Source organism: Mesoplodon mirus (genome assembly GCF_964341445.2).
Source record: "Mesoplodon mirus genome assembly, chromosome: 16".
Taxonomy (NCBI): domain Eukaryota; kingdom Metazoa; phylum Chordata; class Mammalia; order Artiodactyla; family Ziphiidae; genus Mesoplodon; species Mesoplodon mirus.
The window spans coordinates 66,457,108-66,471,971 of record NC_138992.1 but is presented as its reverse complement, the minus strand read 5'-3'; the positions used below and the strand labels follow the sequence as shown (position 1 = coordinate 66,471,971).

Below are 14,864 nucleotides of genomic sequence, written 5' to 3'. Positions count from 1 at the left end.
GGCAGTTTCTCTTTTTAAGGTCACAAAGCTCTATTTCACTGTCTATTCTGTTGTAATTATCTGTTTGTGTGTTCTAATGATCACATTGTCTTGATTACTATAGCTTTATTATGTCTTTATAATATCAGGCAGTTTAAGTCGTTCAGTGTTGTTCTTTCTAAATATTGTTTTGACTTCGTTTTACACCATTTTGGGTTATGAAAGCTTTCATAGGAAGACTCTACTTTTGGATAGCAGGAGAAACCTGTATTCCCAGTGTTCTTCATTCCTAGCGCACATCTATATTTCTAGAAACCTGGAATCATTTTCCTTCCGTCTGATGGACTTGCTTTAACATTTCTTGTAGTGTGGGTCTGCTGGTTATGAATTCTTTGGCTTCTTTTTTTTTTATATGTCTGAAAAAAATCTTTGTATTTCCTTCAGTTTTGAAAGATGTTTTTGCTAGGTATAGAATTCTAGGCTTACAGTTTTTTTGTTCAGTATTTCAAAGATGTCGCTCCACTATCTTCTCCTTGAACTATTCCTTACAAGACATCTGCTGTCATTGTTACCTTTGTTCCTCCATACATAGTTTGCCTTTTTTCCTCTGGCTGCTGTTAAGATTTTTGCTTTATCGCTGACAAGTTTTTAATAATTTCATTATTAAATGTCTTGGTATAGTTTTCTTCATGTTCCTAGTGTCTGGGTTAATTGAGCTTGTCAAATCTGTGGGTTTATAATTTTCATCAAATTTTGAAAAAATGCCAGTCATATTTCTTCACACATCTTTTCTGATCTCCTTCCCCAACCCTCCTTCAGGGACTCTAATTACAATTATATTTGGCTGTTTGAACTTGTCCCATGGCTCATTGATTCTCTTTACTTTTTTTCTGTATAGTTCATTTTGGAAAGTTTCTGTTGTGTGTCTTCAAGCTCACCAGTCCTTTCCTTTTCAATGTCTACTCTTCTGTTAATCCCAACCAATGTATTATTCACCTCAGAGATTGTTTTCATCTGTAGAAGTTGGATTTAGAAATTCTTTACCTTCCTTGTCTCTACTTAATTTTTTAAGTATATTACCATTATAATAACTTTTAATGTCCTTGTCTGCTAGTTTTAACATCTGTGTCAGTTGTTGGTTAGTTTCAGTGATTGGTTTTTCTCCTCATCATGGGTCATATTTTCTCGCCTCTTGCTGTGCCTTGTAATATATATATATATATATATATATATATATATATATATATATATATATATTTTTTTTTTTTTTTTTTTTTTTTTTTTTTTTGTGGTATGCGGGCCTCTCACTGTTGTGGCCTCTCCCATTGCAGAGCACAGGCTCCGGACATGCAGGCTCAGCGGCCATGGCTCACGGGCCCAGCCGCTCCGCGGCATGTGGGATCTTCCCGGACCGGGGCACGAACCCGTGTCCCCTGCATCGGCAGGCAGACTCTCAACCACTGCGCCACCAGGGAAGCCCTGTGCCTTGTAATATTTGATTGAATGGCAGATATTGTGAATTTTATCTTGTTGGGTGCTGAATATTTTTGTATTCCTGTAAAGATGTTTGAATTTTAACTTCAGATGCAGTTAAATTGCTTTAAAATAGTTTGATCCTTTCAGATCTTTTATTTTTTTGGTGGCATCCAAGCAGCATTTAGTCTAGGGCTAGTTACTCTCCAGTACTAAGGCAAGACCTTTCTGAGTACTCTCCTCATTGAATTGGGAGGTTTTCTAGTCAGCCTGGTGTGAACAGCCACTCTTCCTGTCCCTCTGTGAGTGCCCAGTAATGTTCCTTCTAATGCTTTCAGTGGTTTGTTCTTTCCTCAGCCTTGGGTAGTTTCCTCCATGCATGCACTGATCAACTCTGTTGAATTCTTGAGGAGGAGGACCCTTTGCAGATCTCTGGGATTCTCTGTTGTTATGTCTCCCATACTTTGTCCCGTGAACTCCAACCATCTTGTTCTCCCTGAACTCACAGCTCCATCTCCTCAGCTCAGGGAATCTGCTGGGCTCTCCTGTGATTCCCCTTTCCTATGTCATGGCCTGTAATGTCTCTGAAGGTAATAAGCTGGGGTAAACCTCCTTTATTTCCCATCCCTGAGGGATCACTCTCCTTTACTGCCTGACATCTAATATCTTAAAAACTGTTGTTTTATTTATTTTGTCTGGCTCTTCTTTGTTGTTGTTGGTTTAGGTGGGAGGGCAAATATGGTTCTTGTTACTCCATCTTGGCTGGATTCAGAAGTTTCCCCAAGGCTCTACTCTTAATAGTCACCTCACTCTTTGAGGAGAGGAAAAGTTCCAAGAGTCTTTAACCAAAAGCCTCTGGTACAACCACTCTGTAAAATGAAGTGTGACTGTTGTTTAGTCTGCCTGTTTAATACTTCTTAAATCTCCAGAATATTAGAAAGGTTTGCTGTGACTAGTGATTTATAGATTGTTTGGGCCAGACCTCAGAGCTCTGGGGCTTCCTTTAAACATGCCAGTGACATTTTCAAAACACAAGGAGCCATTGATAGATTGCAAATCAGTTTTCACTCTTACTTGGTAGTCATTCTGCAAACTTGGTTCTGCTTCTACTTGTGTAATTTGGGCAAGGTTGCAGTTAAGGAAAATTTACTTTCTAAAGATCTTAATAGTGTGTAGGGCCCCCTAACACAGGCAATTTACTGTGAATCGAGGGTTTATTTCTGGAACACTAAAAACCTTTCTAGTCCAACTCCAAGAAGTACTGAGTGATTCTTGTTTATCTTATTCTTGAAAGTTTATTTGGAATTAGAAGGGGAAACTCCAACAATTTTATTTGCATGAAAAAGAAAAGACCAGTATTTTAATTACAGCAAGGGAGAGAGGGGACTTAAGGAAAACGGAAAATAACCAGTCTGATGAATATATTTTTAAGCACTTACTGTGGGTTTATCACCTGTTTGGGCAATGGGGTGACAAAGAATGGGTAGGTTACTTTTTATTTTTATGTACCTCCATGAATCTCAAAGATTTAGTCTTCAAAACAAGTCTTATTTAATGATAACTTATTTTCCTGTTTTTTGAATCAGTCACATATAACTATCCAGCAAAGCTTTGGTTTGCTTGAAGTAATTGATGTTACTTCAGTAAAATTTCAGACAAAAACAGAGAATCTTGCTGTTGTGGGTAACCTGAATAGCCTAATTGCTGATGAATATATAATTTCTTTTAGGGTTTCTGAGATATTGAAAATAGCTTTTTCTTCCTGGATTGGCTGGAACCTGGGCACATCCAGTGAGTAGCTTATGGTTTAGTTTTGAAGATAAATATGATAAATAAGAGAGAAAGTAAAACAAGGTAGTTCTTGCTAAGTGCCAAGTGGAGCAGTACAGATTCTAAGCATTATAGCAGTTTTATTGCATAGAGAGGCCCTGAGCTGAGCTATCATAGTCCCGACAGGTAGCTAGGACTGAGGAGAGGTATTCTGAGTGGAGAAGCAGTGGCTGTAAGTTTGCAGCGACAGCGGCAGGAGTGTTGGCTGTATGTTGTGGATACTGTACAGTGAGGAGACAGTCTGTCAGACAAATGTGTACACAGAGAGTGGTTGGAGATTAGGTAGAAAAAGTAGGTAGGGGTCAGATGCAAGATTCTGAGTTCTTTGAATTTGTACTTTGCACAGAGATGACAGTGAAAATGAGAAGGGTCATTGAAGAGACCCTGTAATGGAGAAAACCAAAGACCTAGTGACTAAATGTGAGGATTGAGTGGGAAGAAGAGCCTGAAGTTTTGAGCTAGGAGTAGAGTGTTATTATTATTACAAATAGAAAAGTCAGAGAGGAGAGCTTGAATGAAATGATACCAGAGATCCCTGAGGCTTTTTCTAAAAACTCCCAATTTCCTGTGTGGCTCCCGACTGGACAGCGCTTTCCCTGTGGTCCTCCTCCTTTAATTGTTGAACCTGGCAGGATGACGTGGAGTGTGAAGGGCATTTAGAGATCATGAGGGCACCTGGCCTAATCTCTTCATTTTACAGATAAGGAAATTGAGGACTTCCTTATTGTGACTTTCTTTCAGGCCACACAGCTAGGCTGGCCTCTTGGCATTATTTTCTGAAATACTTCTAGCAAAGGTTACTGTGTTATCAATCCTGCTTGCTGGCAAAGTGAGTCTCGTGTTTTCCCCACCATAATTCAATTAGTTATTGACTTGATTCCTCAAATCGTTTTTCACCTTCCCAAATCAAATAAATTAATAGTTAAGATAATTCCTTTCCAATAGTCTGATTTTTTTCTCTATCCATACACGCCGTCGCAAACCTTGTAGTCGTACACTGTGGGCATTAATGCCAAACTCAGGTCTGCTCTCTTGAAAAGTTGTCTGAGGGGAGCTGTTTGAAGGGAGAGGGAATGATTAACGTTTATTTAAGTCTGGAGTGAGGATTCTTACTGGGAGTCCTTTCCACAATATTTAAAACAAAGAGGCTGTGTGGTGGAGATCAGTAAAGGAATTCCTTCCTTTCTTTGCCCCTCTAAACCCCATTCCCTGTGACTTCTCACGCATGGAACCCAGAATCCGTGTGTGACTCCTGCCCTGCCCTGCTGTGAACGCTGTTATTTTAAGATGTCTCACCCAGTCCTACACCTTAGCTGGAACCCGGGGAGAGTGGCTTCTCTTCCCCTTCCCAAGCCTTTCTTCCTCTTACCCCAACGGCTGTCTCTCTCCTTTTATCCCTTCCCTCTGCTTGCATCCAGCCCTTCCTCCCTCGGGGGTCACACACCCACAGGCCGTTCCCGGCGGCACCCTGCCTACAGCTCCTCTCGGAAGCACCGACCCCGGAGCGAGCCGGGGGCGGAGCTGAGTGAGCAAAAGCCCTGCCCCCACGCTTTGGGCGGGGCCATAGGCCCAGACGGCGCCGTTGATTGGTGGGGGCGGGCCCTGCCGCGGGGGGCGGGGCCCGAAGGTCTGGCCCGGGCAGGGAGCGCGGCGGGCGCCGCTGGGGGCGGGAGGCGCGGCGTGGAACTCGGTGGAGTGTGGCGCAGCTGTGGCGGCGTTTCCCGCTCGCCACACGCCGGGCGTGGGTCCCCTAAGGTAAGTATGGGCAGGGGGCCCTGCGCCGCGTGGGCCAGGTGGAGGGACCCCGCGGGCGCGCGCCTGAGGCAGGTGTGGTTTGGCCGGACGGCCCCGGTGCCACTTCCGCGCGGAGTAGGAGCGCAGGGCGCTGGCCGGCGGCCGCGTGGCGTGAGTACACCGAGTGAGGGAGACCGGGTCGGGCTCTAGTTTTGCAGCACTTGTTCACCTCATTAGTTCGGGACGCACCCCCGCTCCACGCACCACACAAATCTCGAGAGACCTCAGGTACTCCAGAGACTTTGTATTCTTTAAAATACATATCTGGTTTGTGGTTCAGGACTGGAGGAGAAACTCGGTAGTGAACTTACGATGCGGCTTTATTTTGACTTCGTGTTATTATTCAGATTGCAGGAATAGTGCGACTGGTAATGGGACTGTTATTTAAACAAGGACACCAGGGTTTACACAGGCAGTGGATTGTGGAGATTAAGCGAGCAGGCTTTGAATCTACTTATTAATTGTGAAAACTTGGGCAATTTGCTTAACTTCTCTATGACTTTGCTTCTGCATATGAAAAATGAGAATAAGAAGAGATGCAGCCTTATAGGATTTTTATGAGGATTAAATGAGTTACTACTTAGTGTCTGCCTCATAGTCCACAATAACTTTGGCTGTTTTCTTTATTATGCAGTCAGATGGGCATTAATCTTCAAAGCTGCAGAAAGAAAAACCTTCTGCAGAGCTGTTGCTTGCGGATTCCTTTGGAACAGTTTTCAAAGATTGAGTCGCACTGGAAAAGGTCTCATTACTTTTCTGTTGTACTATAGACGTGATCCATCTACTACCTTGCTCCAAATCAGAGCTACTCTCAAATGATACAGAAACCTCAGTCTTGAAGGTTGTTCTGAAAGAGGCATGAAGAAAGGCAGCACTTTTGCAGTGAGTGTAGCCTCATTTTAAGCACCAAGCTCTGGTGCTTAAAAAGAAGTTCATATCACTTTATACAGAACTTACAAGCTGTACTATTTTGGGTGGGTGCTTATTTGTAATATTATTGCAAAATGAGGTAAACCAGAGTACCCAAATACATAAACTAAATAAACATCATAAGAATCGTAACCTGCCACATGGAAACTCAGAATTGAAAGGAATCTGAAAAATCAGATGAGCTGCCCTTTATAAATAAGAATGAGGCCCGAAGACCCAAAACCAATCAATGGCAGGGCTTAGACCAGAATTCAGCTCTGCTGAGCAACAAATTATAAAAGCGAAGGATGATATTACTTCTTGTGTTGATAATAGTACTATTTTTATTTTTGACAGTTTTATGGTGCTGTGAATAATTTTTCTCTCAGCAACATCCTGCTTGGTAGCTTAACTGCATGATTCATAATCATTCTTCAGCACCTTTGATTTAAATCACAAGTCTGAAAGTTGCTACATCAACGATTGCTTTGAGAACAAGAGGATTGTCTTCTTAAGCTTTGTACAAACATGTTCTGACAGTGCTTTGGTTTTGTTGTTTTATGCAGTCCTTTTCTCTCATGTAGGGAATGTAAACAGCCAGTATAAACAAATTGACCTTCTAGGCAGTTTGTTATCTTTGTGTTATTGGTGAAGTTTTCTTGATTGGGTAAGATAGGCATGGAATGCTAGCGCAAGGAAATAGGACTGGGTCCTGTCCTGTAAGAGATATGTCGCAGTTGCTGCTAACTTCAAAAGCATCATGGAGTGAAATCATTTGGAGATACTGGTCTGTTAGTTGCTGACTCTTCCCTGGCCCCTTGTAGAGGCCACTCCTTCACCTGTAGGTGTTTGTTCAGATGTTACTATCTCAGTCAGACCCTCCTATTTAAAATGCCATACAACCCTATTCTTCGTATAATATGTATTTGTCTATTTATGTATTTGTCTATTATCTCTTGTCTGTCACTAGATGGTAAGTTCCACGGGGGCAGGGTGCTTGCCTGTTGTGTTCACTGCTGTACCCTAAGGGCCTGGAAACAGTGCCTGGCACCAGAGCGTGTCACATGCAGACATTTCCAACTAGGGCTAGTAAGTACTTAAGCCAATTCACAATTCATTTTGCCCTGCTCCACCCTCTCCCCATTTCTGGTTATTTCTCCTGTTACCCAGGAATAAAACCTTGAGGCAACCTTAAGTCCTCCTTCTACCTGGCACTCCATGTGCAAATAGCTACTGACTTCTCCAGTTTTTTGCAAACCTGCCATTCCAGTAGTTACCAAGTTCCCGTTTCTTCAAGCGCTCCTCCATTTCATTTCCTCCTCTACACCTACAACTCTACCGGCTCCCTTTTCGTTTGCCTTCACATCCTCATCTGCAGAAGGAAATCCAGAGCGAGAAATCTGGCATTCAGAGTTCTCTGCAACATGATCTCAAATCCACTTTTCCAGTCTCTATCTCCTGTATATAAGAAAAGTGATTTCCAACTGACGCTTGCAAATGTGAAAGTAAAATAAGGCTTTAATGGTAATACCCTGTAAAATCCCAAGGTTGCTTCATGACCGTTTCTCTCTCTCTTTTTATTAATGAGTCCATCTTTTCCCCCAAGTAGGCAGGAATTCAGACAAATTGGACTAATGACTGACTGTTAACCTGTTTGTACGGAGAACTTTTGCTGCTCTTTCTGTTTTTGAGTGTCCAGGCTTCAAAACCTCCCTTACATGTTACCACTACTCCAAATACCTAGACAGGTTCAGTTGGATGTGGTATTTCCTCCCTCTGAATTCTAGTGACTTTTCATGTCTTTTTAAGAATTTATCACACTCTACCTCGAATTGTAATTCTTTGGGCGTTTATCTTTTCTTTTTCACTACATATAAGCTCCTGGAGGACAGAAAGCATGCACATACAAATTCCAGTTACTTTTTTGAGGAAAAATAAGATATGCACCCACTTATCGGTTTTTTAAATAAAAGTGAACTTAAAGTTCTCCTTAATGGGTCTTTAAGTCATTAAATATTGAGTCTCAACCATCATTTCTACAATATGGACACTTCAGGAAGAAGGCAGGTGAAATTCAGTCCTAAAAAGATTCCAATGAAGTTACTGAGGTCTGGATTTTAGAAGGGAGTAAGTATAGGGAGAGCAACAAACATCCACGAAGGTGGACAGGCACAAGTTTAAAAAAAATACACAGGGCTTCCCTGGTGGCACAGTGGTTAAGAATCCGCCTGGGGCTTCCCTGGTGGCGCAGTGGTTGAGAGTCCGCCTGCCGATGCAGGGGACACGGGTTCGTGCCCCGATCCCGGAAGATCCCACATGCCGCGGAGCGGCTGGGCCCGCGAGCCATGGCCGCGGAGCCTGTGTGTCCGGAGCCTGTGCTCCGCAACGGGAGAGGCCACAGCAGTGAGAGGCCCGCGTACAGCAAAAAAAAAAAAAAAAAAAAAAAAAGAATCCGCCTGCCAGTGCAGGGGACATGGGTTCAAGCCCTGGTCCGGGAAGATCCCACATGCCGCGGAGCAACTAAGCCCGTGGGCCAGAGCTACTGAGCCTGTGCTCTACAGCCCGCAAACCACAACTGCTGAAGCCTGCACGCCTAGAGCCCGTGCTCCGCAACAAGAGAAGCCACTGCAATGAGAAGCCTGCGCACCGTAACAAAGAGTAGCCCCCGCTCGCTGCAACTAGAGAAAGCCTGGGCGCAGCAACAAAGACCCAACGCAGCCAAAAAATAAATTAATTAATTAATTAAAAAAATACATAAACTCACTCAGAAAACCATTAGGACAAGACAGACTTCATGGAGCCATCTGCAGCTTTGGATTTTCTTGTGAGGAATTATTCCTAAGCTTTATTTTGTTTTTGCATCTCTAGGCACGAATAATACTGTCTCCCTTTGTTTTCTGAGCTGGTAAGACTGAACATTCTCTTCCTTTTTCTGATCTGTGGAGAATAGTTTACCTTCTTTTCCTTCATTGTTTAATAAAATGTTTGTACTTCTTTCGTCATTTATTTTCTGGATATATGGAGAAGATATATGCCAGAAGCTTTTAACTCTTCAGAGAAAGGTGATAGATATAAGATGCTTGAATTTGTCTCTTGTTGAAGCTTTCAGTTTTATTAAGTCTTCTATCAGCATTTGGTTTAATACATTTTGCTTCATTTCATTATAAACATAGGCTTGCACATATTCCAGTTGAGTGAATGCTTTTATTTTACTTGTGATTTTTTTTTTTTTTTTTTTTGCGGTATGCGGGCCTCTCACTGTTGTGGCCTCTCCCGTTGCGGAGCACAGGCTCCGGACGCGCAGGCCCAGCGGCCATGGCTCACGGGCCCAGCCGCTCCGCGGTATATGGGATCCTCCCAGACCGGGGCACGAACCCGTATCCCCTGCATCGGCAGGCGGACTCTCAACCACTGCGCCACCAGGGAGGCCCTGTGATTTTTTTCTAATAGATTAAAACTTGTTTCAGGAACTTGTGTAGACACTTCTGCAATTTACTTCTCTCTTTTCTTCTCTCTTGCCTCCCAAACCTCAACTGGGGTTTTCCCATTCTAGGGCACCCATTAGCCTAATTTATTTTCTTACAAGTATCATCTAAATTTATTTTACCATTCCTGGGATGAATCTGCAGTTTCTGTTGACAGGAAAGAGTTGGTAGGGAAAAAATATATGTATATAAGTCCTAATTTTTGTGGGTTTTTAAAAATAATTTTTATTGGAGTATAGTTAATGTACAATGTTGTGTTAGTTTCAGGTGTACAGCAAAGTGAATCAGTTATACATATACATATATCCACTCTTATAGATTATTTTCCCATATAGGTCATTACAGATTAATGAGTAGAGTTCCCTGTAGGTACTTATTAGTTATCTATTTTATATATAATACTGTGTATATATCAATCTCAGTCTCTCAGTTTATCCCCCCCTTTTTCCCCACTGGTAGCCATAGACTTGGTTTCTACATCTGTGACTCTATTTCTGTTTTATATATAAGTTCATTTGTACGATTTTTAGATTCCACATGTAAGCAATGTCATATATTTGTCTGTGTCTGACTTACTTCACTCAGTGTAACAATCTCTAGGTCCATCCATGTTGCTACAAATGGCATTATTTCATTCTTTTTTATGGCTGAGTAATATTCCATTGTATAAATGTACCACATCTTCTTTATCCACCCCCTCTTGATGGACATTTAGGTTGCTTCCATGTCTTGGCTATTGTAAATAGTGCTGCAGTGAACATTGAGGTGCGTGTATCTTTTCGAATTACGGTTTTCTCCGGATATATGCCCAGGAGTGGGATTGCTGGATCATATGATAGTTCTGCATTTAGTTTTTTAAGGAACCTCCATACTGTTCTCCATAACGGTTGTACCAATTTACATTCCCGCCAACGGTGTAGGAGGGTTCCCTTTTCTGCACACCCTCACTAGCATTTGTCGTTTGTAGATTTTTTGATGATGGCCATTCTGACCGGTGTAATGTGATACCTCATTGTAGCTTTGATTTGCATTTCTCTAATAATTAGTGATGTTGAACATCTTTTCTTGTGCTTTTTGGCCATCTGTATGTCTTCTTTGGAGAGATGCCTATTTAGATCTTCCGCCCATATTTGATTGGGTTAAGTCCTAATTTTTGAAATGTTAAAACTTTAAGGTAAAATTCTGCCTATTATCTTTACGGACAACAGCTAATGTAAGGTCAGGATTTAAAGCTAACATACTACAGCTTATACTTAAAGTGTATGATAATTTGAATTTGTAATTGGTTGTAAATTTTGTCCTTTGGGAAATTTCTTCTAATGTGCTAACCAGTGAAGTTTTACTGTCAGAAGAAGAATCTTGAAAGCAAATATTTGCTTTGAAGTAAAGTATCCTTTATCACACTGTTATACATATTACCCTGTTATACACCTGTGTTTACCCTGAGTTTTCCTTGTTTATAAAAAGCCTTAATTAAGGGTGTTATCAGATAGGATCATTCATGTAAATAATGAAAGTTGGGGCATAGACTAATTACATATCTGTAGTACATGGTAAGCAGTGTAAGTACCTGTTAAATAAATCAATCTGTATTTTTAGGGAGAATTTTATTAAGATATTATAGCATATTAGTATGTATAGTAATGAATTGATCTAGTAAAGGGGGAGAAATCGGTGATTCTGGAAAGAGCTTAAGCAAAGGCGTGAAATTATCAGATTTACAGTGATTTTAAAAAAAATCACCCTGCTGTGGGAAGAATGGATTGGAAGGGGGTTAGAACAGAGCAGAGATCCCAGGTTTGAGGTGCTCCCAAGAGACTCTGTGAGATGTGATGGTGATTGTTTTTTTTGTGGGTTTTGTTTTGGTTAGGTTTTTGTTCTTTGGATTTTTTGTTTTGTTTTGTTTTGTTTTTTGTTTTGTTTTGCGGTACGCGGGCCTCCCACTGTTGTGGCCTCTCCCGTTGCGGGGCACAGGCTCCGGACGTGCAGGCTCAGCGGCCATGGCTCACGGGCCCAGCCTCTCCGCGGCATGTGGGATCTTCCCAGACCGGGGCACGAACCCATGTCCCTTGCATCAGCAGGCGGACTCTCAACCACTGCGCCACCAGGGAAGCCCTGTTCTTTAGATTTTTTGATACCTCCTCAATCGGAATTCTCCCAGCCTCCCCAGTCAGAAGCCGCTTTACCCTAGGCTTCCTGTGGCCTGCAGTATTTTGCCACTGGGGGTTCCATGTGAATCCCCCCTTCACTTTTCTTTTGCCTCGTGTAGTCAACCATCCCTCCCCTCTCTGCCAGTGATCACAGTCCCCCAGGGAATCATCCTTGGACGTGTTCTGTGTGGTAGTGTGCCTCTCAGTGGAAAAGCTTGGGAAGCTGGAAGTAGGGCAGGCGTTCTGGTGATGGGGAACCCAAGATGGTGGCCTTGGGGGGCCACGGAGAGGCGAGCAGAACATGGCTGCTGCAGTGACACCCTTGATTTTAGACCCTTGATTTTAGACACCAGCAGAGGGGCATGTTAGTTGCGGTAAGTTTAAGGCCTTCCTGTTCCTCCTGGCAGTTTTGATTTTAGTACTGGAGAACGAAGGACTGTCAGCAGTTACTTGCACCTCCTCACTCAGTCCCTTCCTCAGATGTCTTTCATAAAATGCAGCCAGTTTCAGAAAACCAACAGACTCACGTAACTTTTGTCCAGATTCTGGAACAGTCCTATCAAATTGTTGGGTGCAGACTCTTCTGTATTGTGTCTCCCCATTGGATATTTTGCACAGATTTTATTTCTGATTCTTCTATCACTTTCCTTTATCGAGAATTAGGATAAATAAAAGATGTCTCAAATAAGAGACGCAATAAACCTACGAAAAACTAGGACTGCTTTGTGATTACAGAATGAGAGAGCAATCAAAGAGGGGGTGGGGTGGGAATTAGAGAAAGGATATAGGAGTAAGGAAGGAAAACAGGAAAAGTTGTAACTGATTCATCATGTGATATGTGTGGGAAGGTTACTATGTATCTTCCATTGGCAGATCCTGTTAGAATTTTCACCTCTTCTGCAATGAACTTAATTTACAGATGTGACAAAGATGTGCTTTGTTTCTCTTGAAACGTTTCAGATATATTTGGAGCTGGTATTCTGTGAAGGGGAGATAAACAGATACAGATTATGTACTGTTACAGTAAACTTTCAATAAAGTAACCAGTTAGCTTGGGGTAAGAGTGTCCTGGGAAGGTGCTTTTAATGTAGTTTAAAATGAAACCTATCTGCGTGACCTGTACCCTCCTAGGGAATAATTCCTGCCCTCATCCCACCCCCAATTCTTTTTCTTATTCTCTGGGTCAGTCCCCGTCTCCCATTTCTCATACCAGTCCCCATGCCATGCCCAGAGTCTGTGCACAGATTTTCTTTTGTCTCTTCCTCCACTGTCTCTGTCAGCTCCCTCCTTTGGATCCTTGTTTCCAAACACACAGCATCCAGTGCTGTCCCCCTGGCTGAAGAAAACCTGTAGCTGTTCCAGGCCTGCTCCTTCCTTTTGGAACAGGATTGTTCTTAATTTCCCTTTGTGCTTTGGTGTGAATCACTGACCCTTATCTGCCTTATTAGTTGAGTGGATACTGATAATTATAAATGTATCTACCTTGTAATTTGGGTAGGGTCTACTAGTCAGTACCAGACAGTCTTCATGATTGTGAAGGAAGTGGAGTTAAGAATGTCTCTGCTTATATTTTAGAGGGAAAAGCAGAAGAATCTTTTGACTTTCTTATGAACATTTTTTTTTGGCTGTCTGAAACAAAGATGGACAAGATCCAGGACAATAATTGCATACAATGGACAAAAAGATGGGCATGATGATGAAGGGGAAAATTCTTAAAAAAAAAAAAAATAGAAATCCTTAACTAATATCCATCTATTTTATTTTATTTTATTTTATTTTATTTATTTTTATTTTTTGCAGTACACAGCCCTCTCACTGTTGTGGCCTCTTCCGTTGCGGAGCACAGGCTCCGGACGTGGAGGCTCAGCGGCCATGGCTCACGGGCCCAGCCGCTCCGCGGCATGTGGGATCTTCCTGGACCGGGGCACAAACCCGTGTCCCCTGCATCGGCAGGCGGACTCTCAACCACTGCGCCACCAGGGAAGCCCTATCTATCTATTTTAATCAATATTTATCAAAAAAATTTTTTTAATATAACATGAATTTGGACAGTTTTCTATCATGAAATTTCATCTTTTTTTCATATTTCTACTTTTTACAGGCCCCCAATTAAAATAAATCTATTAATGCTTTAGAAAATCCTGTGGTAGCATCCCTTTTTGTATTGTCTTTATTTCATAATTTAGCGCTTGATCGTCCTTATGATGGGACCCCCCCCCCCGCCCACCAGAGCCTGCTCTGTACTAAGCTGTTGGTTAGATGTTGATGGGTGATGTCTTCAGCAGCACTCCTGACACTCTGTGCTGCACTGACCCCTCCTGGTGGCCGAGTTGAAAGCTGCTTTTCCTATGCGTGTCTCTCTTTCTGTAACCCAATTGCTAATGGACACTTGGTGCTCCCTTCCCTTCAGCTCTTGTTTCTCCAGAGGTGATTTAGAAGAAGGGGGTGTGTGCAGCAGTACCATAGGAAATTGAGAGGCAGCATGTTCACACTGGGCTCTTGGGTCAGAGCCGTGTTCACTTCACAGTGCTGCCACCCAAAGCTGTGTGAGGATGTGGAGCTGATAGCCTCGGTTTCTTCATCTGTAAAATGGGAATAATGACACTTCTGTGAGGAGTTAAGTGATGTGTTAGATGTGAACACATAAAACAGTGCCTGGTGTTAGTACTCAGTAAATGTTAGTTTCTCAGCCTCAGCAGTATTGACGTTTTGAGCCGGGTAATTTTCTGTTGTAGCGATTGTCCTGTGCATTGTAGGATGCTTAGCACATCCTTGACATGTAGCCACTAGCAGCCCCCCAAGCTGTGACAACCAAAAATGTCTCTGGACCTTGCCAAATGTCCCCCTGTCGAGAACCACTATAAATACAATATTTACTAGCTGTTGCATTATCTCTGCCAAGCACTCTCACTCCTGAGATCCAGCCGGCTTCTGACAGCTCTGTCCTCATCTGACCCACTTCTTTTTGTTATGTTGGGCTTGTCTGAGTTATTTCATTAGCTGGATGTTAAGGTTCTTCCTTTCTGGGTTAGTATCTGAACTACGTCTCCTTAGAGCCACGTGATCTACCCCTAGGCAAGCCAGCTGCTCCTGGGAACCAATGTACAAGATTATCTTGTGACTCTCCAGCAGAGTGAAGGTAGATTCTTTTCTGGTTCCTCTTTTAAGTGCCCTGCATACCTATTAACCTGCCCCAAAGTTCCAACTTTTATTCCACGTGAACACAGCTTTTTGTTCTATTCTT

General features: G+C 42.5%; 1 protein-coding gene across 17 annotated transcripts in view; it reads left to right on the top strand.

Moving 5' to 3' along the window:
• SGK3 (serum/glucocorticoid regulated kinase family member 3) overlaps positions 1-14,864 on the top strand; it is a 117,694-nt gene that overhangs the window by 46,471 nt on the left and 56,359 nt on the right. For 2 of the 17 annotated variants that reach the window (XM_082601694.1, XM_082601706.1), the window contains exon 1: positions 4,743-5,037. The exons of 13 other annotated variants lie outside the window; for them this stretch is intronic. The gene's annotated coding sequence lies outside the window, so the exon portion shown is untranslated. Of the gene's footprint in view, positions 1-4,708; positions 5,038-5,710; positions 5,819-14,864 lie in introns of those variants that run through there. 2 more of the 17 variants (XM_082601695.1, XM_082601703.1) reach the window with 2 other exon arrangements.